A 24,731-nucleotide genomic window follows, 5' to 3' on the forward strand; every position below is an offset into this window, starting at 1 on the left:
AGATAATAAACACTTCTGTTCAGCGCTAAATTTTAGGATAATTTGTTCCATGGCAATAGTTAAATAATACAAGCAAGTGACCCTACTGACAGCTTACTTATAACAAGATGTTAATAGAAAGCCTCTTATTTTACAATACGAAGAATACAGTCAGTATTTCAAAATAACTATAAGTGAAGCATACTCTTTCAGTTCAGTTCAGTTGTTCAGTCATGTCTGGCTCTTTGCGACCCTGTGGGCTGTAGCACACCAGGCTTCCCTGTCCATCACCAATTCCTGGAGCTTGCTCAAACTCATGTCCATCGAGTAGGTGATGCCATCCAACCATCTCATCCTCTGTCGCCCCCTTCTCCTGCCTTCAATCTTTCCCAGCATCAGGGTCTTTTCCTATGAGTCAGTTCTTTGCATCAGGTGGCCAAAGTATTGGAATTTCAGTTTCAGCATCAGTCTCCATGAATATTCAGGACTGATTTCCTTTAGGATTGACTTGTTTGATCTCCTTGCAGTCCAAGGGATTCTCAAGAGTCTTCTCCAACACCACAGTTCTAAGGTATCAATTCTTTGGCGCTCAGCTTTCTTTATGCTCCAACTCTCACATCCATACATGACTACTGGAAAAACAATAGCCTTGACTAGACGGACCTATGTTGGCAAAGTATTAGCTCTGCTTTTTAAAATGCTGTCTAGATTGGTCATAACTTTTCTTTCAAGGAGCAAGTGTCTTTTAATTTCAGGGCTAAAGCTACCATCTGCAGTGATTTTGGAGCCCAAGCAAATAAAGTCTGTCACTGTTTCCACTGGTTCCCCATCTATTTGCCATGAAATGATGACAGTGGATGCCATGATCTTAGTTTTTTGAATGATGAGTTTTAAGCCAGCTTTTTCAGTCTCCTCTCTCACTTTCATCAAGAGGCTCTTTAGTTCCTCTTCTCTTTCTGCCATAAAGGTGGTGTCATCTGCATATCTGAGATTATTGATATTTCTCCTGGCAATTTTGATTCTGGCTTGTGCTTCATCCACTCCAGCATTCCTCATGATGTACTCTACATATAAGTTAAATAAGCTGTATAACAATATACAGCCTTCACATACTCCTTTCCTGATTTGGAACCAGTCTGTTGTTCCAAGTCTGATTCTAACTGTTGCTACTTGACCTGCATACAGATATCTCAGGAGGCAGGTAAGGGGGTCTGGTATTCCCATCTCTTGAAGAATTTTCCACAGTTTGTTGTGATCTACACAGTCAAAGGCTTTGGTGTAGTCAATAAAGAAGTAGATGCTTTTCTGGAACTCTTCTTGCATTTTCGATGATCCAATGGATGTTGGCAATTTGATCTCTGGTTCTTCTGCTTTTTCTAAATCCAACTTGAACATCTGGAAGTTCTCAGTTCACGTACTGCTGAAGCCTGGTTTGGAGAATTTTGAGTATTACTTTGCTAGCGTGTGAGATGTGTGCAATTGTGCGGTAGTTTGAACATTCTCTGGCACTGCCTTTCTTTGGGATTTTAATGAAAATTGACCTTTTCCAGTCCTGTGGCCACTACTGAATTTTCCAAATTTGCTGGCATGTTGAGTGCAGCACTTTCACAGCATCATCTTTTAGGACTTGAAATAGCTCAACTGGAATTCCATCACCTCCCTTAGCTTTGTTTGTAGTTCCTAAGGCCCACCTGACTTCGCATTCCAGGATGTTTGACTCTAGGTGACTGATCACAGCGTTGTGATTATCTGGGTCATTAAGATATTTTTTGTATAGTTCTTCAGTGTATTCTTGCAACCTTTTCTTAATATCTTCTGCTTTGGTTAGGTCCATACCATTTCTATCCTTTACTGTACCCATCTTTGCATGAAATGTTCCCTTGGTATCTCTAATTTTCTTGAAAATTACCTGAAATTTATGATACTGTAAATCAACTAAATCTCAATTTTAAAAAAAGAAGTCGAAAAAGACCAGCAAAAAAAAGTCTAAATTTCTAAGCCAGAATAACACTGGTGCTTTTAATAATTAGTTACATCTTGGGAATTCCCTGGCAGTTCAGTGGTTAGGACTCCACACTTTCACCACAGGGGGAACAGGTTTGAGTCCTAGTCTGGCCACTAAGATCCCACATGCCACATGGTGTGGCCCCCCCAAAAAAATTAGTCACATCTTTAAAATCTATTTCAATTTAACTTTCAAAATGCTAAAAGATTTACTTCTAGATTTAATTACTGCATTTCGTTAATGAGACATTTCATATTGTTTATCCATCACATAAACTGTTTGCAACTGGGATCTGAAGATTAAATAGAAAACCAAAATTCACTTTACTAAAAGTGTACATAAAAGAGTACTAATCTTTAGAGTAACATTCTAAAAGATTGTGATTGAAATGACAATGTATGGCATTTATTTCAACTAATTCTATACTGGTAGGTAGGAGGAAGGAGTGGGGAGCTAAAATAATATGCCAGTAAGCTGATGGGCACATATGTTTGTGCATTTTTAATCACTCAATCGTGTCCGACTCTTTGCGACCCCATGGACTACAGCCCACCAGGCTCCTCTGTCCATGGAAGCACGTGAGGGTTCATTAAACTAGTCTTTCTTAAGTATGTTTCAAACTCTCCATACTAATGAGGGATTTATTTTTTGTTTTGTTTTTGGTGTTTTGTTTTTTTTTCCCTAAGGAGAGAAAACAAAATATACTCTACACTGCCTAATTTCCTACTTAACTACCAAAACCCACCAAAACCTCCACTCAGGATACCAAGACTCCATGAAATCAAGGTAATGTCACATAATTTACAGAAATGCATCTTACCAAAGAAAAAGGTTAATCAAACGTGTATATTGTACTTCTTTACATAATAAAGATTATCTGCTTTGGCTGCAAGGTGTGGCTCCTGGGATCTTGGTCCCAACCAGGGATTGAACCCAAGCCCTCAGCAATGAAACCACTGGACAGTCAGGAAATTCCTGATAATAAAGTTTTTTTAAAGTAAAATTTTCATTAATGTAGCATGTGCAGTTCTACTTCTGAATTATTTTCAAGTATCTATTAAAAGAAAGAATTATCTTATTTTCCAGTCCTTTGTTTTTTTGCCATACTTGGCCAGCCAGTCTCATAGACTTTGAGGCCCACTCAGGGGTACTGGTGTCAGCAAAGAAGGATGCAACTGCAGTTAGGCATAAGCATGAAAATTTGTGTTAAATATGTTAAAGCACAGTTAATGAGATTCCAGGCATTTCTCTGTAATTTGAAATGGAATCTGAAACAATATGCTTGTCTAAAACTATGCTACTGCAACTACTGGGCTTTCACTATAAACAAAAAATAAATAAATATGAAGACACTTAAAATGAAAGAAAAAAAGAAAAGATTATATCTATTGAGTCCTTTTACATTTATGTCATTGATCCCTTTTGACCGACATATAGCCCTTTTGACTGAGCCTGTAGCCTGCTAGGTTCCTCTGTCCATGGAATTCTTCAGGCAAGAATACTGGAGTGGGTAGCTGTTCTCTTCTCCTGGGGATCTTCCTGACCAGGAATTGAACTGGGGTCTCCTGCACTGCTGGTGGATTCTTTATCAGCTGAGCTACTGGGGAAGTCATGAAGATACTTAATATGAAGGGAAAAAAAGAAAGGATTATATCTATTGAGTCCTTTTACATTTACGTTTTTGAGCCCTTTTGACCTACATATATACATATGTCTTGTGTATGTGGGTGTCTTTGGTCAATCAGAGGCATACCTCAGAGATACTGTAGGTTTGGTTCCAGACCATCAGCATTGAAGCTAGTATTGCAATAAAGTGAGTCACATGAAATTTTTGGTTCTCCAGCATATATAAAAGTTACAGCTACACTATCCTGTAGTCTAAGTGTGCAACAGCACTATGCCTAAAAAAAAAACAATGTACATACCATAATTTAAAAATTCTTTATTGCTAAAAGTGCTATCCATCATCTGAGTCTTCAGTGAGTTGCAATGTTTTTTCTGTGGAGGTTTTTGTCCCAAGGTTGATAGCTGCTGAATGATCAGGTGGTGGGTGGTTAAAGGCTGGGGTAGCTGTGGCAATTTTTTTGTTTTAGTTTTTGGCTGCACTGCGTGACTTGTGGGATCTTAGTTCCCCTACCAGGGATCAAACCCATGCCCTCAGCCATGAAAGCTCGGAATCTTAACTACTGGACCACCATGGAATTTTCTGTGGCAGCTCCTTAAAATAATACAACAGTAAAGTTTGCCCCATCCTTTCACGAATGATTTCTCTGTAGTATGCAATGCTGTTTGATAGCATTTTACCCACAGCGAGAATACTTTAAAAACTGGAGTTAATTCTCTCAAACCCTGCTGCTGCTTTATCAACTCAGTTTATGTAATATGTCATTTCAACAATCTTCACAGCATCTTAACCAGGAGTAGATTCCATTTCCAGAAACCACTTTGTTTATCCATAAGAAACAATTGCTCATCTGTCCAAGTTTTATCATGAAATTGCAGAAACCCAGTTATATCTTCAGGCTCCACTTCTAATTCTAGTTCTCTTGCTAATTCCACATCAAATCATCCTTGAGAGCTGGAATTAACTTCTTTCAAACTCCTATAAATGTTGGTATTTTTTACTTCTGTCCATAAATCAAAAATGTCCTTAATGGCATCTAGAACCGTGAATCCCTTCCAGAAGGTTTTTAATTGACTCTACCCAGTTCCATCAGAAGAAACACTGTTCTTGGCAGCTATAGTCTTATGAAATATACTTCTCAATAATAAGACTTGAAAGTCAGAATGACTCCTTGATCCATAAGTTGTAGAATGAATGTTGTGTTGGCAGACATGAAAACAACACGAATCTCACGGTACAACTCCATCACAGTTCTTGGGTGATTTGTCAGGTGCATTGTCAAGTGAGCAGCAGTATTTTGAAAGGAATCTTTTTTTCTCATCAGGTCTTAACAGTGGACTTAAGATAATCAGTAGACCATGTTGTAAACAGATGTTGTCTTTGTTGTTCCATTTACAGAGCACAGGCAGAGTAGATTTACCGTAATTCTTAAGGGTCCCAGGATTTTCAGAATGGTAAATGAGTACTGCCTTCAACTTCAAATACCAGCTACATCAGCCCCTAACAAAAGAGTCAGCCCATTGTTTGAAGCTTTGAAGCCAGGCACTAACTTCTCTCTAGCTATGAAAGTCCTACATGGTATCTTCTTCAAATAGAAAGCTGCTTTATCTACACTGAAAATCTGTTGTTTAGTGTAGCTACTTGCATTAATTATCCAAGCGATATCTTCTGGATAAATAGCTTCAGTTTCTACATTACCACTTGCTTCCTCACCTCGCACTTTTATGTTAGGGAGATGGCGTCTTTCCTTAAACCTTATAAACCAACCTTTGCTAGTTTCTAACTTTTCTTCAGCAGCTTCCTCACCTCTCTCAGCCTTCAGAGAATTTAAGAGAGTTAAGGCCTTGCTCCAAATTAGGCTTTGGCTTAAGGGAATGTTGCAGCCTGTTTTTCTATCCAGATTACTACAACTTTCTACACATCAGCAGTAAAGCTGTTTCACTCTCTTATCATTCATGCATTCACTAGAGGAGAACTTTAATTTCCTTCAGGAAGTTTTCCTTTGCATTCACAACTTGGCTAACTGTTAGGCACAAGGACCTGGCTTTCTGTTTGCCTCGGCTCTTGCCTTTCTCACTAAGCTTAGTCATTTCTAGCTTTTGATTTAAAGCAAGAGACATGCAACTCATCACTTAAACATTAATGTTCAAGTGGCCTCACTTGAACATTAGAGGCCACTGTAGGGTTATTAACTGGCCTAATTTCCATATTGCTGTGTCTCAGGAAACAGGGAGGCCTGAGGAGAGGGAGAGACACAGGGGAAGAGTGGATTTATACAGCAGTCAGAATACACAAATATATTGATTAAGTTCTATCTTATATGGGCTTGGTTAGTGGTACAATTACAATAGTAATATCAAAGACACTTATCACAGATCATCATAACAAATATTACAGTAATAATGAAAAAATCTGAAATATTTCAATTACCAAATGTGACAAAGGGACAGAAAGTGAGCAGCTGCTATTGGAAAAATGGCATCAACAGATATGCTGGACACAGGGTTAAAAAAAAAGTTCATAAGGTGAAAAGTAATAAAGCAAAGCGCACACACACACACAAAATTTATGTCTGTATGTGTAGATAATCTACCCCTAAAACAGACGGCCAACCAATAAAATCTGTAATTCTCATGTGTACAACAGCCCAAAGTTGGTCCTGTGTTCGTTTAGACTGTGATTTAAGTTTAATGAGTTTATTATGATTCTTTTTAAGTACAATGTAAGTGCCCTGCTTTCCATCAGATTTTTAAAGGGGTGGGCTCTTTTACTCATGAAACCCATTAAGTTATTCTATAGGAAAAGGGGCCTGAATGTGGACCCAGAAGACCCTTTCTGGTTCTTTTTCTACCACAAGCAATGCAAATTTAGGCATAGTACTTAAAATCTCTGAACATGATTGCCAACAGCAAGCTAGGGTTAGTGCCTGATCTGCTATAAGCAATAAAAAATATAACTTGGGCAATATCTTTATCATTAATGTTACTGATTACAGTGGGGTAAAAGGGCAATTAACATGGGTAAGAGAAATATATCAAAGTTCAGAGGTTAAGAGTACACTCTGAAATTGATAAGAAACATGTCATGGAACACAGTATGTCTCTAGAAGAATTCACAAGAAAGTGATAACTAAGGTTGCATCTGAGGAAAGGAACTAGACAGCTGGGAAAAGGGGACATACTGTTTAACGTAATCTTTTTGTATCTTCTAAAAATGATACCAAATGAGTATATTATCTATTTCAAAAATAATGAATATGGACTTCCCTGGCTGTCCAGTGGTGAAGAATCCACCTTGCAATGCAGAGGATGAGGGGTTGATCCCTTGTCAGGGGACTAAGATCCCACAGGCCATCGAGCAACCAAGCCCTGTGTGCCACAACAAGGGAGCCCACATGCCACAACTACTGAAACACACACACAGAACTATAGCGTCTGCACAACACAATGAAAGATCCTACATAACACAACAGGGGCCCAAGGCAGCCAAATCAATCAATAAATAAACATTTTAAAATAAAAATAATGGATAAAATTAGCTGTCATTTTAAAAAAAGGGCACAGCCCTAGGGACTATCTTTTAATGTCTAAAGGAGAGTTGCAGAAACACCTTAAACCTCATCCATGTCTGGGGTTTAATCCAATAGATATGTTAATAAGGGTAGTAGCTAATGTTTATTGAGCAATTATATCTTACCAGACTCTACAGTATGCACTATACATGCAGTTTCAGCCAACTGGTAGGCAGAGTTCTGCAGCAGTAACAGAGGGCCTGAGTGTTCCAGGTGGGAATGCCTAGAACCCTGTACAAGTACTTACAAACTGGTGAGGGAGTTGTTTGCTGTACAAACTCCAGAGAGTTTATGCAGCATATGGTTCACTGCCTCACAGCTGAAGAATACAGATGCATTCTAAATGCTCTACTAAAGCCTGCCACAAAAGCCGTGCATTTAACTACAAACTGAAGTGCTGGGGAGAAAGGTAAATTATTTACTAATTAATGCCCAATGAATTATCGTAACTCAAAAATAAGTCTCTCAGCTTGTGTCTGGGCAGTTTCCATATTTTCCTTAATAATAATTTTGCTTTGTTTTGGCTGCACCGCACAGCATGTGGGATCTTAGTTTCCTGACCAAGGAGCCAATCCCCACCCCCTGCAGTGAAAGCTCGGAGTCTTAACCACTGGAGCACCTGGGAAGTCCCTATGGTATTTTTTATACTTCATGTTTAAAAACAGAGATTTAAATGAACACACATATATTCTTGGCTCCAAGGAAGAAAAGAAAGGAGGGAGGAGGGAGAGAAAAGGAGAATAATGCATGAGTTATGTCTATAAACAGTGGTAAGTGTGACATAATATAAAGACTATGGAATTCTGGGTCTGAAGCCCTGAATTCAAGTTCTAGTTCCAATACTTGCACACACACACACACACACACACACACACACACACACCCTTTAACAGTTAATCACTACTGTTATAAGATGTGGAGAATGTGGTTTTAGTCCACCCCAATGTAAAGAAAAATAACATCATACCAGCACCATCACTACCACAAATCAAAACTAAACTCACCTCCATCTTCTCAAACTTATATCCTCCTGGGTTCCTGCTATGAATGCCACTCGTATAGCCCTGTTGCCTGGGTGCAAAGTCTAGTCATGTGCATCTCACCTCCCCTTTAACCTTACATACACTGAAGTCATCAAGTTCAATTCTTCCTATATCTATTCTATTTCCTACATCCATCCTTGCTTCTTTACTCCCACCACCACTACCCTAATTCAGGCCCTTCCTCTCTAGTTTGTTTTGTAAAACAATCTAATTGGTTCCCCTTTTCTAGTTTCTCCCCACTTTGATTCTATTCTAACCCCTCATCCAGAGTAATATTCCTAGAACTCAGCCCAGAAGCATGTTCTGCCTTCAAAGTCTAGCATTCAAAGAGGCTGCACTCCAGCAGCCAATCTTCCACTCTTCCACTGTGAAGAAGTCCTGTACTTTCATCCCAAACTGGTCTCTAAACAGTCAGCTTAACCCCATTTTCCTTGGCCACATTAACGGTTCAAGGATGCCCTCTGGGCAGTGTGACCTAAAGTGGACCAGTCATAGCACAGACCCAGATTCTTATTTCAGACATGAGTGGGGAGTGGAGGAGGAAAAGTTAAATCTCCTCTAGGGAAGACGTGAAGTGCAAATGTGAAGCCATTTTAATACCATGAAGGAAACCAAACTGAAGAGGAAGTCAACACTGGGACAGATGGAGCATACAGAACTGCAGTGAACTGGGGCAAGCGCTTTGTTTAAACTATACGTGATCACCTCCACCCGAAGAAAACTGTTGTGTGAACCAGTCAAATCCCTTCATTTCTTAGGTCCTCTTTGACCTATAGTCACAAGTATTCTAACTGACAGAAAAAAACTTCTAAAAGCTAGACTCATCTCCATTGCATGAAATGCTTAAAGCCTTAAAGTATATACACCTCTTTCTAAGTGTGTAAGGTACATATCCAGTTATAGAAACAAGAAGTGGGGGCAGAGACCTGGGCATAAATAAACCCTTTCTTCCCCATGGTTTGCCTCTCTACTTTCTTTTGTGAATGTGTTAATATTCTCAAAAAAAATTTTTTTCAAGAATCACTGCTAGACACAGATCTTAGAACAACTAAAATTCACCTCAATTCAGCCCATCCTAAAAAAATTAAAATAACTAAACCGAAACAAAAATGCAAATAATACCTCTCCAGATAAGAACTAAAGTCCTCTCTCCCTCTCCCCCTCCCTCCCTCCTTATCTGTCTCTCTCTCCCCTTAAAAAAATTTCTTTTGGAGGAAGACTTTTGCCTCATTTACTCATACAATTTTTAGAATGCATAGTTATTACTGACAAAACTAACATTCATGGCAGGAAATGGACAGGTTTAAAGAAAATGAGAGAAGCACATCTGTTCTTGTAAAGTTTTTTCAGTTAGGATGACAAACATCCCCTCTTTGGTATGTTAAGGTCTCTGGTTGGTTAGTTAAACATATGACTTTAAACATCTGACTATCTTTTAGGAGGAAAGTCAGAGAAGGCAATGGCACCCCACTCCAGTACTCTTGCCTGGAAAATCTCATGGATGGAGGAGCCTGGTGGGCTGCAGTCCATGGGGTCGCTAAGAGTCAGACATGACTGAGTGACTTCAATTTCACTTTTCACTTTCATGCATTGGAGAAGAAAATGGCAACCCACTCCAGTGTTCTTGCCTGGAGAATCCCAGGGACAGCAGTGCCTGGTGGGCTGCCATCTATGGGGTCGCAAAGATTCGGACACGACTGAAGCAACTTAGCAGCAGCAGCAGGAGGAAAGTAGTTAACAGAAAGGATCTAAAAGAACTAACAGCCAAAACACTGCAAGACAATCAAAAGACTGTCCCTGTTCTCCTTATTCTGCTACATGAAAAAGGAAATAGCAAGCCCTCTCTGCATCCTCTGCAGCCACTGCCAGCGCTGCTCCTGAAATGTTTACACAGTCCCTACGTGGGAGGCAAGCCGGGAGCTGTGAGGGGCAAGTGTCGGATCTGCTGAGGCTTCTAGGCTCAGCAACCTGAGGGGAGACAAGCAGCTTCTCCACCAGAGGTTTCTTGTGCCATCTAAACACATTTCCATTCCGCTATGTGACTATAAACAAACTGGATTCCCAGTAAGATGGAGATCAAGAGTCTATCTCATTTGTCACCGAGCCGCCTCTTTTGCTTACCAGTTTCTCCTTCCTCTACCTATCTTATTTGTCACCAATGCTTTTCTCTTTTTCCATAATGAAAATATATATATTAATGTCAAACTCTTAAGATTCAAAGCCACTATGTCTTTTCCTATTTCATCGTAATTACTGACCTTATAAAGGATTTTTGTTTTTTAAAAATTGTTGTAAAAAAAAAAAAAAATTCTGTTTTAAGTACTAAGCATTTAATTTTTATCCCTCAAAGTAAACAGCTGAGGTAGACAATTCCATATTATTTATTCATTCACTCCCTCAAAAAACAGTTCACACAGGTCATCACAACTGTCTTACTAAGTCAATGGCAATGCCTTGGACAAAAGAAAATCCTACTGTGTTTCTCAGATTACTGTCCAGTGCATTTAACCACACACTTTAGTAAAATGATCTCTGTGGCTTCTACCTAGTGATCAGAAATCAGAACTTCTATTCTATTTTAAATTCCACCCCTCTGGGATAACAAACGCTTGTTTTCTTTAATACAATCCTCCACCTACTTCAGTCTTTAAATTGAACACACATTATTTTTATAATTTAAAAGCCACATTTAAAAAAAAAAAAAAGCGCTTTGTCTTTCATTATCTCAAGTCAGTTGTTTTGCTTATCCTCACTTCTGGTAGGGTATTCAGTAGCAGGAAAGTGCCATGTAAACAAAAGTCCAAAAGCTTCATTATTATAAATCCTTTGGACAGCATGTAAATAGACATTCTTCAGAAAGTCTTACCACAGTGTTTGAAACAGAGCAAATGCATAGTTTTCTGTATAATTTTGAAGACAGTATGTAAAACAGTAATAAAATACACAGACAATCAACAACCTTTATTTTTGACACTAAATTTACGCTCTTTCCAAAAACAAAACAAAAACTATCACATTAACTACAAACAAGTAGCAAAACTAAATGAGTTTTTCTCCTTTTGTCTGTTCCTGATTTTCTTCCTTCTCTATTTTGGGCATCTGGCAAGATGTCTAAAAAGTGTTTACTGTAAGATAAGCAGGTGAAAGCATTGATTCTCTCTGGAAATATTTGATTTGTTGCTCTTGTATAACACTCTCTGAATACAGATTTTTAACTTCTCATGCCTAAAAAGCCAACAATGGAGAGCAAATAGTTGGGTCTCCCTTGGTTCCCTTAAGCTAGAAAACTTGAATTTTAAGTCTCTCTCTAAATACACACTGTTACTTTGTGACACTTTACTCTGAAGGGGGGGGGGGGGAAACATATTTAGTCATATACACATCCACAAAACTTTAAAGTTCCTATTAGAAAATATATAATACTTTGGACAGAAAAAAAACAAACATTTTAAAGAAAAAATATTTACAAAAGCTCATGCCCACAATTAAATCTGAATGTTCGCCTCAATTCTAAAAACACCTTTTAAGAAAGCTTTAAAGCTTTATGTTTCTGTATAACGAAACGTAAGTCTGGGTGGACTGGTGAAAAGCCCAAAGGCCCATAATCTCATCACAAAGCAGCAGGGTCAAAAGGCAGAGGTCAGCAAACAGGGGAACAGGGTGCAAAGCAGTTCCCACACTTGAGAGGAGCCTATACCTCATTATTTCAGAAGACATTAAAAAACTATTCAGTCACACACACTAAAATAATACAACCATTTCCTTTAAGTCCTAGAGCAAATCTGAATTTTATGAAAGTATTCCTTATTTTTAAGAGCAAGGAATTTAAGAAGTTACTTCTTTCCCCGACATTGAAAAAAACACCAATCCCTCACACTCACACACCCACGCTTCAGCTGCCCCTCAAAGACTGACTTTCAGATAAAAGCTGTCACCTGATCTATTCAACAGGGTTCACTGGGGCACAGAAATAAATACTAAATATGCATACATGTCAACAGACATTTCACAGCAAGGCTTCTACTCCCTAATGATTCAACAAAATTATGGCCACATTCAGAAAAAGCGACATTTTTATTTCTGTTACAGGAGATTTCATTCCAGGGAAGAATGAATATGATTCTGTTAAACTTTCAGCGAATAATAAGTACGGTTTTAACTTTTTGTTTTCCGTCACCTTTCACCCTCTATACACACACACTTTGTCTCCAGTGGCTCCTTCCACCAGGGACAAGACAGCTTCCCAGTGCTTCACAGTAAATGAGGCCTCTCAATCCTTCACTGTGAGGAACACGCAAGATTTTATATTCGAGCCCACACAGCTTTCAGGTATTTACTTAAAACAGAATTACAACAGGGCTGCCAATGGAAAAATAAGCACTGCCAGACAGGAGTGAGAACAACTAAACAAAATAACCTATTTTGGCATAATCAAATCACCTCAATGGTACCAATGCTTCTGTTTTAATAAACTGTGAAATCACAGTCATTGTTCTAATGAACAATGGCACGAAGCAAACAGTCAAGTACCAAAGCTCATTTCCGTGGAGCTGAGCCAGAATATTTTAAAATCTGGACAAAAGTTTATTTATTAAGAAAAAGAACATACTTGACATGATGGGGAAATATTTTTAAACAATTTATTATCTTGTTACCCCAGCCATTTAAATTTCCTTAAAAGTTAGGGTTAAATTTAAAGTGAAGAAAATTAACCAAGAAAGTAAAACAAAACGTGGTGCTGTAAGTGCATCACCCATAAACTTTAAACATATGTTGTTGTTTTTAGTCACTCGGTCGACATGACTCTTGCAACCCCATGAACTATCACCCGCTGCCCTGTCCATGGGCTTTCCCAGGCAAGAATACTGGAGTGGGTTGCTGTTTCCTTCTCCAGGGGATCTTCCCAACCCAGGGATCAAACTCAACTACAGTCCTAAATTCCTACTGCCCAAACTACTCTTATTAAAGTCAATACCTTATTCTCATGGAATTCCAGTTGATATGTTGGTGTTGAGTCATGACAGGGAGGACTTCCATGTCTGGGAGTTGTATGAGATTATGGGATGATTATGAAACAATCATGTTTCATCTGCCTACAGGGAAACGATCTCTGTTATTTTAGTCCTGGGAGAAAAAAATATATATAATTTTAATATATAGAAAGAATATTGTTGATCTAGCAGACTGTCCCTGTTTTCCCAAAGGACTATGAGGGAAGAAAAAGGAGGGAAATGGAAAGGATACTAGAAACAGAAAGTTTGAAACCTTTGAAAGGTATTCATATGAAAGTATGAATAGCTGTGGGAAATAAGAACTCCTCCTGGGAATCCCCTGGCAGTCCAGTGGTTAGGACCTGGTGCTCTCACTGCTGGGCTGGAGTTCCATCCCTGGTCAGAGAATAAAGATCCCATAAGCCACAAAGTGCAGCCAAAAAATAATAATAATAATAATAAAAACTCCTTGTTCTGCTAAGGATGAAGGTAACTAGAGGATTCAATCAGACCTTAGAATTTCTTCCCTATGAGATTTTAATGACAATAAAAATTTTTGCCAAAAAATGTCTTCTCCCTGTTATTACAGAAAAAAGAACCAAAAGAGCTGGTTGTGGCTTCATGAGGACTAAAGTGAAAATAAGGGTGATCTCTGAAGAAGGAATTGGGGGGAAAAAACCTAGCCTGTGAGCAAACTCGTGCCATGATGACTATCTGAAACTTAGATACCAGTTCTACATGATATTTCTTCAAACTATAGAATACTTTTCTGTGTTAAATAAATGACAGTAGGAGTGTCTTGTACTAGAAGAGGGAGACAAAGAGGGCAAGAAAACAAGATCTTCATAGCAGAAACCTGGATTCTTTCAGCTAGAGCACCAGAAAATTACGCAAGACAGATGGATTTACATCATAAGGCCTCTGAGATATAGAAAAAAAAAAAAAAACTTAAAATATCTCTAAACTGGATTTCGTATTTTAAACCTGCTGCTGCTAAGTTGCTTCAGTCGTGTCCGACTCTGTGCGACCCCATGGACGGCAGCCCACCAGGCTCCCCCGTCCCTGGGACTCTCCAGGCAAGAACACGGGAGCGGGTTGCCATTTCCTTCTCCAATGCATGAAAGTGAAAAGTGAAAGTGAAGCCGCTCAGTCGTGTCCAACTCTTCGCGACCCCATGGACTGCAGCCCACCACGCTCCTCCATCCGTGGGATTTTTCAGGCAAGAGTACTGGAGTGGGATGTCATCGCCTTCTCCATTTAAAACCTAGAGGTCTACAAGCTGTATTTAAAGGTTCAGCCTACTAGTCCACAGCAGGGTTGAACTTAAAAAATTCTACAACTCTAAAATTATAATTCTACCTCATATTTTTATCCTATAGTTTAGAAAGCTCTTTGGCAAAACAGTCACATTTCATAATTGAGAAAAGTATCGAGAAACAATCTAGATCAGCATGAAGAGTTCAAAAACATACTCCTATACGTGTCCTTGAACTATGAATAATTTTTAAAAAAAAATCTACAGGGAAGGGAAGCAAACAGACTACTTTTGCAATGGTATTCCTAACAGAATAGAAATATGTGGAAACTATTCACTGCTCATGAATAACCAGCTTGGTGGTAGCATTAACAAGACAGATTTCCCATCCTGTGTGGGGCTATTCACAATTGCTGGTATAGTGCATGTAACGCCAACTTTCTCTTCCACCGCTTAATAAAAGCACATAGGAATGGAAGTGAGAATGACATCATTAGAGGGCAGATATTGAATTAATTCCACTTATTTAAAAATACCACTTAAAATTTCAGTATTTCACCTATTTTTTATTAATTAATTTTTGGCTATGCTGGGTCTTCATTGCTGTCAGTAGGCTTTCTCTAGTTGCAGCAAGCAGGGGTTACTCTGTTGCGTGCGAGAGCATCTCACTACCGTGGCTTCTCTTGTTGCGGCGAAGCTCTGGCTCTAGGCTACATGCTCAGTAGTTGCGGCACACAGGCTTAGTTGATCCACGGCACATGAAATCTTCCTGGACTAGGGATCGAATCTGTATCCCCTGCATTGGCAGGCAGATTCTTAATCAATGGACCACCAGAAAGTCCTCAACTATTATTAATAATTAATTGTGACCCAGTTCACAGCCGCCAGGCCTGGAAATATGTCACCACCCAGCAGCTGAGGACAGCTGGTCTGGAGGACTTGGAGGGGCAGCAGGGCACAGTGGGAGAGGGCCACCAGGATGCAATTCCAGCTTGGCCTTTACTGTCTCTGTGACTCTGGGCAGCAACTCACCAAACCTCAGCCTCCTCGCCTATAAAGTGATGATAGTAATACATTCAAGTTATTGTGGGGGTTCAAGATAATGTTTATAAATCACCAACCACAGTTCATGGCCCAATAAACATTAACTATTTTCACAACTTCATTATATAAAAGGGGATTTCCTGGAGATACTTCTGACATAATAGTGCTAGCATGTATCTTTGAAAGTCATTTTAAAAAAGCAAACTTAACTTTCTACACCAGCGATGTATAAAAATTTATGAGAAGAAAATAAAAGGCACTAACTTAAGAAATCCATTAATTAAAATAGTTACAATATTTATATCAGAATACAGTTAGTAAAAATCATGGATTCTTGGGAAAGGTGCAGGAATGAAGGGGAAAGCAACTGTTTCATATTTTTCTAGCCTCATGATGTGCTGTCTCAGCAGTACATAAAACATTTCCATTTTTATTCCTAGAACTCTCAGTTCTTATCTCCTCACACTAAAACAGCTATCGTTGCATTCTGTTTGAAAAGTAGTGTAGAAAAGTAGCTGTTTGAAAAGTAGCCTCATACTGAAAATTTCTGGAATCTCTGGCTAAGAGGTTATTAAATCTTAAAAAGTCAAGTCTCAGGCATAAGAGAACATTACACAAGGTACGATAAAGACAAAATATAGATGGGGAAAAATTACAAAGGATTAAACTTTATAGAAAAAGAGAACTGTCCTGGCTGACCAGGCCCAAAACCGATGTGGATGTCCACAAAGAAGGAAATGGAACGCAAGAGCTTCCACAATAGCTTTCCACAAAGCTGACATAAACCTTTTAAAAGATTAATCATTCTTCTACTCTCTTGCTTTTTTATCAATTTCAAGTTTCCCATTGAAAAAAACAACAAAAAACGCTAGTCCACTTTAGAGGTTAAAAAATCCACAAATAAACAAAATTGTTGGTAACAAAAAGAAAAGTTCTATATTTATCCATCTCAAGTGATTTCATTTATTTATTCAAACAATCTACTCACTGGGTGAAAGTGAAAGCAAAAGTTGCTCAGTCATGTCTGACTCTTTGCGACCCTACGGACTAAACCGTCCATGGAATTCTCTAGGCCAGAATACTGGAGTGGGTAGCCTTTCCCTTCTCCAGGGGATCTTCCCAACCCAGGGACCGAACCCAGGTTCCCCGTATTACAGGTGGATTCTTTACCAGCTGAGCCACAAGGGAAGCCCAAGAATACTGGAGTGGGTAGCCTATCCCTTCTCCAGGGGATCTTTCTGACCCAGGAATCAAACCAGGGCCTCCTGCATTGCAGGTGGATTCTTTACCAACTAAGCTATCGGCAAAGCCTATCTCAAGGGATTTCATTCATTTATTCAAACAATCTAGTCACTGGATATACAAAACTAAACTAGAGAGACATGGTCCTGCCCTCCAGGAGCCGACAATCGACAATCGAATGGGAAATACTGACATGCCAAGTACAATATACCTGGAAATAAATAATGTGGAAATAAAGCAGGGAGACTGCAAGGGTTGGGCAGGGAGAGAGAGGAAGGACACAACTTTATATAGGATGGTCTGGGAAGGCTACTCTGAGAAGGCAACACTTGTGCAAAAACCTGAACAGGAAGAAGCCAATCTTGCAAAGATGTAGGGCTACACTGTGCAAAGGGTGGCTACCTGACACATGTAGTTACTGAACACTTGAAACATGGCTACCAAATACTTGAAATGTGGCTAGTCCAATTGAGATATGCTGTAAGCATAAAATACACACCGGATTTTGAAGATTTTTTAAGAATAAAAGAATGTGAAATATCTCATGAATAATTTTTATGTTGATTATATGTTGAAATAATCTCCTAGATATATAAATAAAATATATCGTTAAAATTAATACCACCTGTTTCTTTTTACTTTTCTAAATGTGGCTCGAAATTTTAAAACTACAAACATGTCTCACATTATATTAATAATTATAACAGACCATGGTGGTCTAGGGGAAGAGGTTCTAGGGAGAGAACAGAAGATAAACAGGTCATGAGATAAGAAGCTTGCCCTGTTTAAGAACCTTTAAGAAAACGAATGCAACAGGAAAGATTGTTCCAATCAGAAAAGGTTGGAAATACAGGCAGAGAGCAGATTATGAAGGGCTCTGCCAACCACGGTGAACAGACTGAAAATCTGTGTCCCACCCCCTAATTCCTATGTTGAAATTTAATCCCTCATGTGATGATATTTGGAGCTTGGGCCTTTGGGATGTGCTTAGGTCATGAGGGTGGAGCCCTCGTGAATGGAATTCATACATAATCCTTCTAAGAGAGATCTCAGACACACCCTCACCCCTTTCATACAAGACAGTCATCTAGGAATCAGAAAGTAGGACCTCACCAGCACTTCATCTACCAGCACCTTCATCTCGACTTCCCAACCTCTAGAACTGTGAGGAATAAATTTCTCTTGTTTATAAGCAACCCAGTATATGGTATTTTTATAGCAGCCTGAATAAACTAAGATACCAATAAAGAATCTGAATCTTGATCTGAATACAAAGACAGTTACTGAAGAATTTTAAGTGGAAAAAATTATTCTAAGATCCCACTGGCTATTTTGTGGAGAACTGGCAGAATCATCCACACCACTAGAGTACAGACTTCTAGAGATTACTTAACATGGTCATTTCAAACAGAGATCTCTGGATTTCTAAGAGTCCATGCAGATAACAACTGAGTGCGCATGAACTAACATTTCAAAACGCTTATTAAAAAACTGCACGGCACAGACTAACTTATTTTTTTCCATTCCTTGTGGCTGAGATTATAATTACTCATCAATCCTCATGTGAAATATGGGGTATATTCAGTCTTCATGTTCTATGTCATTTAGGATTAATCTTTTAAAAAACTGATACAGTTAGTTTTTCATTCAAAAACAATTTCCAACCCATAAAGAGAGGAGTGGTAAATTTAGAAACCAAGCACCTCATTCAACCCCGTCAATACATATAAAAACACTTGAGACCCAGAGCTGTCCTAAATAACAGATCCAGGACCGGATTCTCAGCTTCTGATTGTGCATACAGCTTTAACAATTGTACTGACAGCCACACCAGCCAAGGTTTCACAAGCAAGCAACATTCCTTTTAAAAACTATAAACTTATCTAAGGAAAGGTAATTTATGCCAAGAAAAGATAGGTATAAAACCCAATAAGAAGAACAAAAGGATTAACATTTTTTGGAAGTAGTCTTTTTATTTGTGCAGTAAATACCTTATACTTCCATTATATCTTATATTCATTAATAAGAACAGGTATAGTATCAAATATATACTCTTCTTTTTTTAATTTTTGTTTTGATAAATGAATAAAAGAATGCATGCTGTGCTGCCTTCAAGGAGACAAGCCAGGTCAGGTCTTAAAGGTAATAAAGACTAATCTTCTCCCTCTTAACACCTTTTTTCTACAGAGGTGTTAAACAACATTCACATTTGATTATAAGGTTATCCGCATAGGGTACTGGTAGAATTTATAATCTGTGTGATACAGTATGTATTATGAAGGAGGCATTGAATGTAGAGGTTACAAGCATGGACGGATCATGTCAGACTTTTTATTCAGGCTTCTCACTTCTTATATGAACCTAGGCAAAGTACTTGAATTCTCTAGCCTCAGTTTCCTCATCTGTAAAATAGAGAAAATAGTGCTATCTCTTAAGGTTGTTGTCAGGATGAAATGAGGTAATAGTTAATGAAACATTTAGCTAGTGCTTGGCATGCAGAAAGTTATTTTATTATTGCTATTTTATTGTAGATTCTTTCAAAACAGTGACTGTCACCTATATACTCCTCAACCTGGCACACTGTAAGCATTTAACACTGAATAATTAATCCAAAGCCTAATTAAAACTGTTAAGGATTTGGACATACGGCACTTGTTTCCTAAAGTACCCATTTTTTAAAATTGAAGTATAGTTGACTGAAGTACCTTATGTAGGAACTGCCTCTACCCTCTAACAAATTATAGAAGAAAATGTTTTCTTCCATATGGCGTTCAATAGAAATTATGACTAACAATGCATTGTATTCTAGACATTTACTTCTATTACTCCAAGAGTGTCTGTAACCAGAAGTGGAAATGCAAATCAAAGAATATACTCAGGAATGTCAGGACAGTCTGTCTCAACTCCTCCGCACTGGATATATGTACCTGCCCTCCTCCAGCCTCCTTTTTATCTTCTCGTCCCCCTTCTTCCCCTTTCTGTTACTATTTCTCCTCCAAAGACACTTATGTTCCTCCCTCCTCCCCTCTTTCCTAACCATCTCATCTTCTCTGCTCTTCTGAGCTCCTATGCTGGTATGTCCTGCATGAACCAGTGCAGTAGATGCCTGAGCCCTAGGACTTAGTTGCCCTCACTGTTGGGACAATTTCACTATAAAGAATTTTATTCCAAGTGGATGTTTAAAATCAAGTATCATTATACCACAGCAATTAGACCTTGACTCTTCTTTGGCCCCATTCGAACGGAAGTTGATCCTTGTATTTTTCCTTCTCCAGCACCCCAGTTACCAGGGCAGACCTTGCAAACTCCCAAACATAATCTACTGTAGACCAAGGATGTCAGCAAAGTTAACAATTCAGGCAGTACCAATTGTGGTCAGATCATGGAAGCTCCTATCCCATCCACCCCTGTACACCTGGCCATGGTTTTTAAAAGACTTTAGCACAGCCTTGACTATGACATTCAGTCTGGATTGAGAGTAATCCTGAACTGCTTGCTGAACTCACATTAAACTCATCTTTTTTTGAGTTTAAATAACTATGCAGCTTTGTGCATTACAACAACCAAGCTTGGAATTCCCTGGTGGTCCAGTGGTTAAGGACTTGCTGCTCTCACTGCTGGAGTCCTGGTTTCAGTTCCGGAAAAAAAAAAAAGAACCACCAGGCTTTAGTCTGGTGCCTGCTCTGATCAAATGGGATCTCTAAGATCTTAAACTCTCAGTCTTTGTTTCTCCGCTCTAAATGATGTCTAAGGTCCCTTCCAGTACTACTGCAGCATGATGCTGTCAGTTTTAACAAAATTTTATATCTGAATTCAGAACATGGTCTCCACTGCCTCTAAGCTCTAAACCACAGCCAAGACACCAAGGCTAAAAATAAACAGCTGGAGGCACCAAGGAAGATCTCGAAACAAAGCAGGGATCTCATCCATCAGACTTCCATATCTATCAGCATTCCTGACTCCAAGCTACCATGGAAAAGCTTTAAGAATATTCTGGTCACCACACAATTTGCAGACTCATTTGTAAACTTTATATTCACTTATTAAACACTATGTACAAGGTACTATGAAAGAGAGTGACAAAGACGCTTCTTTCCCTCTTGGGGGAAGGAATATTTGGGGGCTTGCATATTTACGTTACTTGAATAAAATTCTAATTATATCCTTCATTTTTCCACTGCCTAAAAGATCTGTTGCTGTAAATCAAGCCACATAAATTCCTACAGCTTGGTCTTAGAGGAAATGAGAGACATAAAGGAAAATTTCAAAATGATACCTACTTCCCTTCACATCAACTAATTCCAGTGACTTCTATTTACACCTCCTTTCTTCTTTATGCAATAGTCAGTCTGAAACATCTTATCTTTAACATTAAAGGAAATTTAAATATTTCTGCTTTAACATTTAAGGGACATTTTTGTTTATGGATCAAATACATCTTGAAAATACACAGTGAGTAGGAGAAGCACAATAGCTAAGACATGGCAGAGAAGAACAACAGGCAATACTGCTGTGTGTGCATGTTTGCTAAGTCACTTAGTTGTGTCCGATTTTTTGCGACCCTATGGACTGTAGCCTGCCAGGGTCCTCTGTCCATGGAATTCTCCAGGCAAGTATACTAGAGTGTGTTGCCATGCCCTCCTCCAGAGGATCTTCCTGACCCAGGGATCGAACCTACATCTCTTATGTCTCCTGCATTGGCACGTGGGTTCCTTACCACTAGCACCACCTGGGAAGCCCAATACTGCTGTATCAGTATACATATAGAGAGAGACATTTCCATAAAATCTCTACGACTTCCATATTTTAAATTTATATATATTTAAATTACTTTCAGTTGTTAAAAGACCTATATGCGATAAAAGACATCTTTTCCATTGTTGGTAAAGCAAAGCTTTACCGGAGGAGTGTCTAAAAAGCAAGGTAAAGCCCAGATCACTTTATTACAAGATCTCATTTCTCATAAGATCTCAGTCTATTTAACTGTTACTTCATCATATGGTTCGTGTCCTTCATTTGATAACAATGACCCACCACCTGCAAAGTGTAAGTTCTAGGAATATGTATATGTTAAGAAAAAGTCTATAAAGCAACTGGTTTATGTTTAATAGAAGTCAAGTAAGATCTTCTACAGGTGGGGTGACAATTTGCTAAGAAACAGTAGGATAAAAATAGATTAGTTCCAGAAAAGTAAAATAGAAACCTAACTATCATTAACTCTGAAATTAATGCAGCAAAACAGAAACAACCTTGTGACTAATTTGCTTAACTCACCAGCCTTGTTTCCTGATCCCTAAATGTAGCTCTGTGGAAAAAGTTAAGAAGTTGGTAGTTGGGTTCATGATACTACATTCTCTTGTTTTCCTCTTGTCACACTAGCCGCATTTCTTAAACTCCTTGGTTGTTTTCACCTCATCTTTCTCCCCTCAGAATGTTGCAATATCCCCAGGACTCAATCCTCAAACCTCTTCTCTTTTCTATCTACATCCACTCCCTGGGTGACAACACCCAACTTCAAGGCTTTCAACTTACACCTAAAAATAAAGTTAGGGGCCCTGACAGATGTCTTGCCTACTTGGTATTTCTATCTGAATGTCTAATGGGCACCTCAAATTTAGTATGCCCAAAGCTAAACTAATCTTCTCCAGCCAGCTTCTCCATCAGTCTTCCAATTTCAGTAAACAGGTGCTTGTAATTGTTTAGAGAGAAAATCTTGGGAGTCGTTTCTTTTTTATCTTTTTTGAGTATGAATACCATACTCAATTCATCACCAAGTCCTGCTGGCTCTACCTTCAAAATATACTCAGCTTCTAACCACATAACTGGATCCAACCCCCAACAACTTTTGCCTCAAAGAGTGAAAAAGAGCCTCCTAACTGGTCTGCCTCTATCTTGCCCTTGATATAGTCTAGTCAACATGGCAGCCATAGCCATCTTTTTAGAAGGTAGATCATATCTCATTACACTGCTCAAAGCCTAGTGATATGGTTTCCCATCTATAAGTCTAACAGTCTACGAAGCCCTACTTCTTCTCAATGATGACAGCTACTACTCTCATTCTTACTCAGTATTGGCCTCCTTGCTGTTACCACAAAACTAGGAACTCTTCCACCTCAGGTCTTTGCACATGCTGTTTCCTCTGCCTACAATGCTGTACCCTGAGACAATACACATGGCCAGCTTCCTCTCCTCCTTGAGGGTTCTTTTCAAACATTACCTTATCAGCAAGGCCTTCCCTAACCATCTTATTTAAAATCATTACAACCCTACAAATTCCATCATTCTGTTGGCACTGCCCTACTCTCATCTCCCAGATGTATTTTTCCTCACAGCACTTAATAACCTCTGACAAAACTACATATGTTTATTATTTCTTTACACTACAATGTAAGCTCTATGATGGCAGTGATTTTTTTGATTTGATCTGCTTTGATTACAGCTGAGCCCAGTGCCTAGAACACAATCTACACCTAAAGGCTTTCAAAACTACTTACTGAATGAATGCATTAAAATGTTTTTTTCCTGTTTTGTTAAAGCCATTTGCACTATGCCCAAAGAGACTCAGGTGACACTTAAAGGTGTTGTTCTAGCTTTACTAGGCATACAGACTTGATGAAGAAAAAAATACAGGCTTTTTCCAGTCATCAGTAGCCACTGACAGAAGGTCTCCAAGTGACTCAGTGTCATAAATGTTTAGGGAAACGTTTAGGGGGAAAGGGATTCTAGAAATCTAAAGTAACTCCTTCACCAATCCTGAAAGAGGAATCTCTCCCAACATTTCTTTTTTCTAACTCTGTAACCCTTAACAAAGCCATTCTTAATACGTACATGAAGAAAGGACAGGAATATATAATTACACATAGCCTGGTACTCATCTCTCTTTTCATATAAAATTTTTAAGTAAAATTATTCATAGCTTTTGTTGAAAAGGTTTTGCTGTGAAACTGACTTAAGATATTCATTTAGCCAAGAGCTGAGTTGGTGGGTATTGTTCTAAAGGCTGAACAGTTGTTTACTACTGTTTATTATTTAATACATTCTTCACAGTCACCCCCTCCCCGCCAAAAAAGGAAAAGAAACACACACGCACACACACACACACACACACACACACACACTGGTGCAATCAAGAATGCTATGTCCAAAAAAGCTGTTCTTAAAGGCTATGACCTAAGTGTCTAACACTGACACAGATAAAGTTCAAGCGGTAGATGTCACTTGTCTCACACGTTAAAAAAAAAAAAAAAAAAAAAAAAATCGAGATTCAGAACCCAAGAAGGCAAGCAGAAAGAAACAGGCGTGAAAAATGATATCAGTCGTTTCTCCCCAGGCTCCTCCTGACACTGCGCACACACCCCTGCCCCCTCCACCATCAGCCTTTAACAGCCCCCTTTCCAGCGGCTGCTCCCCAGCTGAGCCCCGCACTGCGCCATCAAATAATGAGTCAAGAGAACGCACGATGCCCCTCCGGGAAAACCCAGGCAGCAACACTCGGTGCACCCAACTGAGTGGAAATGTCTAACTACTTAAACTCAGAACCCTATAGGCGGTATCAACAAAGCATCGTCCTAAGTCCCCAGGTTCAAAGATCTTCGCCAGCCCCCGCGATACTGCCAAATCGACAGGATTCCAAAAGGTGACTCCACCGTCAGCGCAGAACCCGAGGCCGGAGGCGGCGCAGACCGCGAACACTCAAGGATGAAGTCCAATCAGCCTCCCGCCCGGCGCTCGCCCCGCGGGCCGCCGCCGCCTGGGTGGACTCCCGCCCCGCGTCCGACGCCCCCTCCCCGAAGGGTCGGGGCGCCGCGTCACATGCAGAGGCTAGAACTTCGAGGTCCGGGCTGAGGGTGGGGGGCGGGAGCACAGCGAGGCCGGGAGTTACCGCGCCCGGTGACTCACCGGCCGCCTCCGCCGGCAGCTGCGGGTGAGGGGGCCGGCTTGCGGGCGCCCGCGGGCTCAGCAGAGCACCCTGCACGC

General features: G+C 39.5%; 1 protein-coding gene across 2 annotated transcripts in view; it reads right to left on the reverse strand.

Annotated features, from left to right (window-relative positions):
- DENND5B (DENN domain containing 5B) overlaps positions 1-24,731 on the reverse strand; it is a 221,890-nt gene that overhangs the window by 196,557 nt on the left and 602 nt on the right. The gene's annotated exons all lie outside the window — the stretch shown is intronic.

This window comes from Bubalus kerabau, chromosome 1 (assembly GCF_029407905.1).
Source record: "Bubalus kerabau isolate K-KA32 ecotype Philippines breed swamp buffalo chromosome 1, PCC_UOA_SB_1v2, whole genome shotgun sequence".
Lineage (NCBI taxonomy): Eukaryota > Metazoa > Chordata > Mammalia > Artiodactyla > Bovidae > Bubalus > Bubalus kerabau.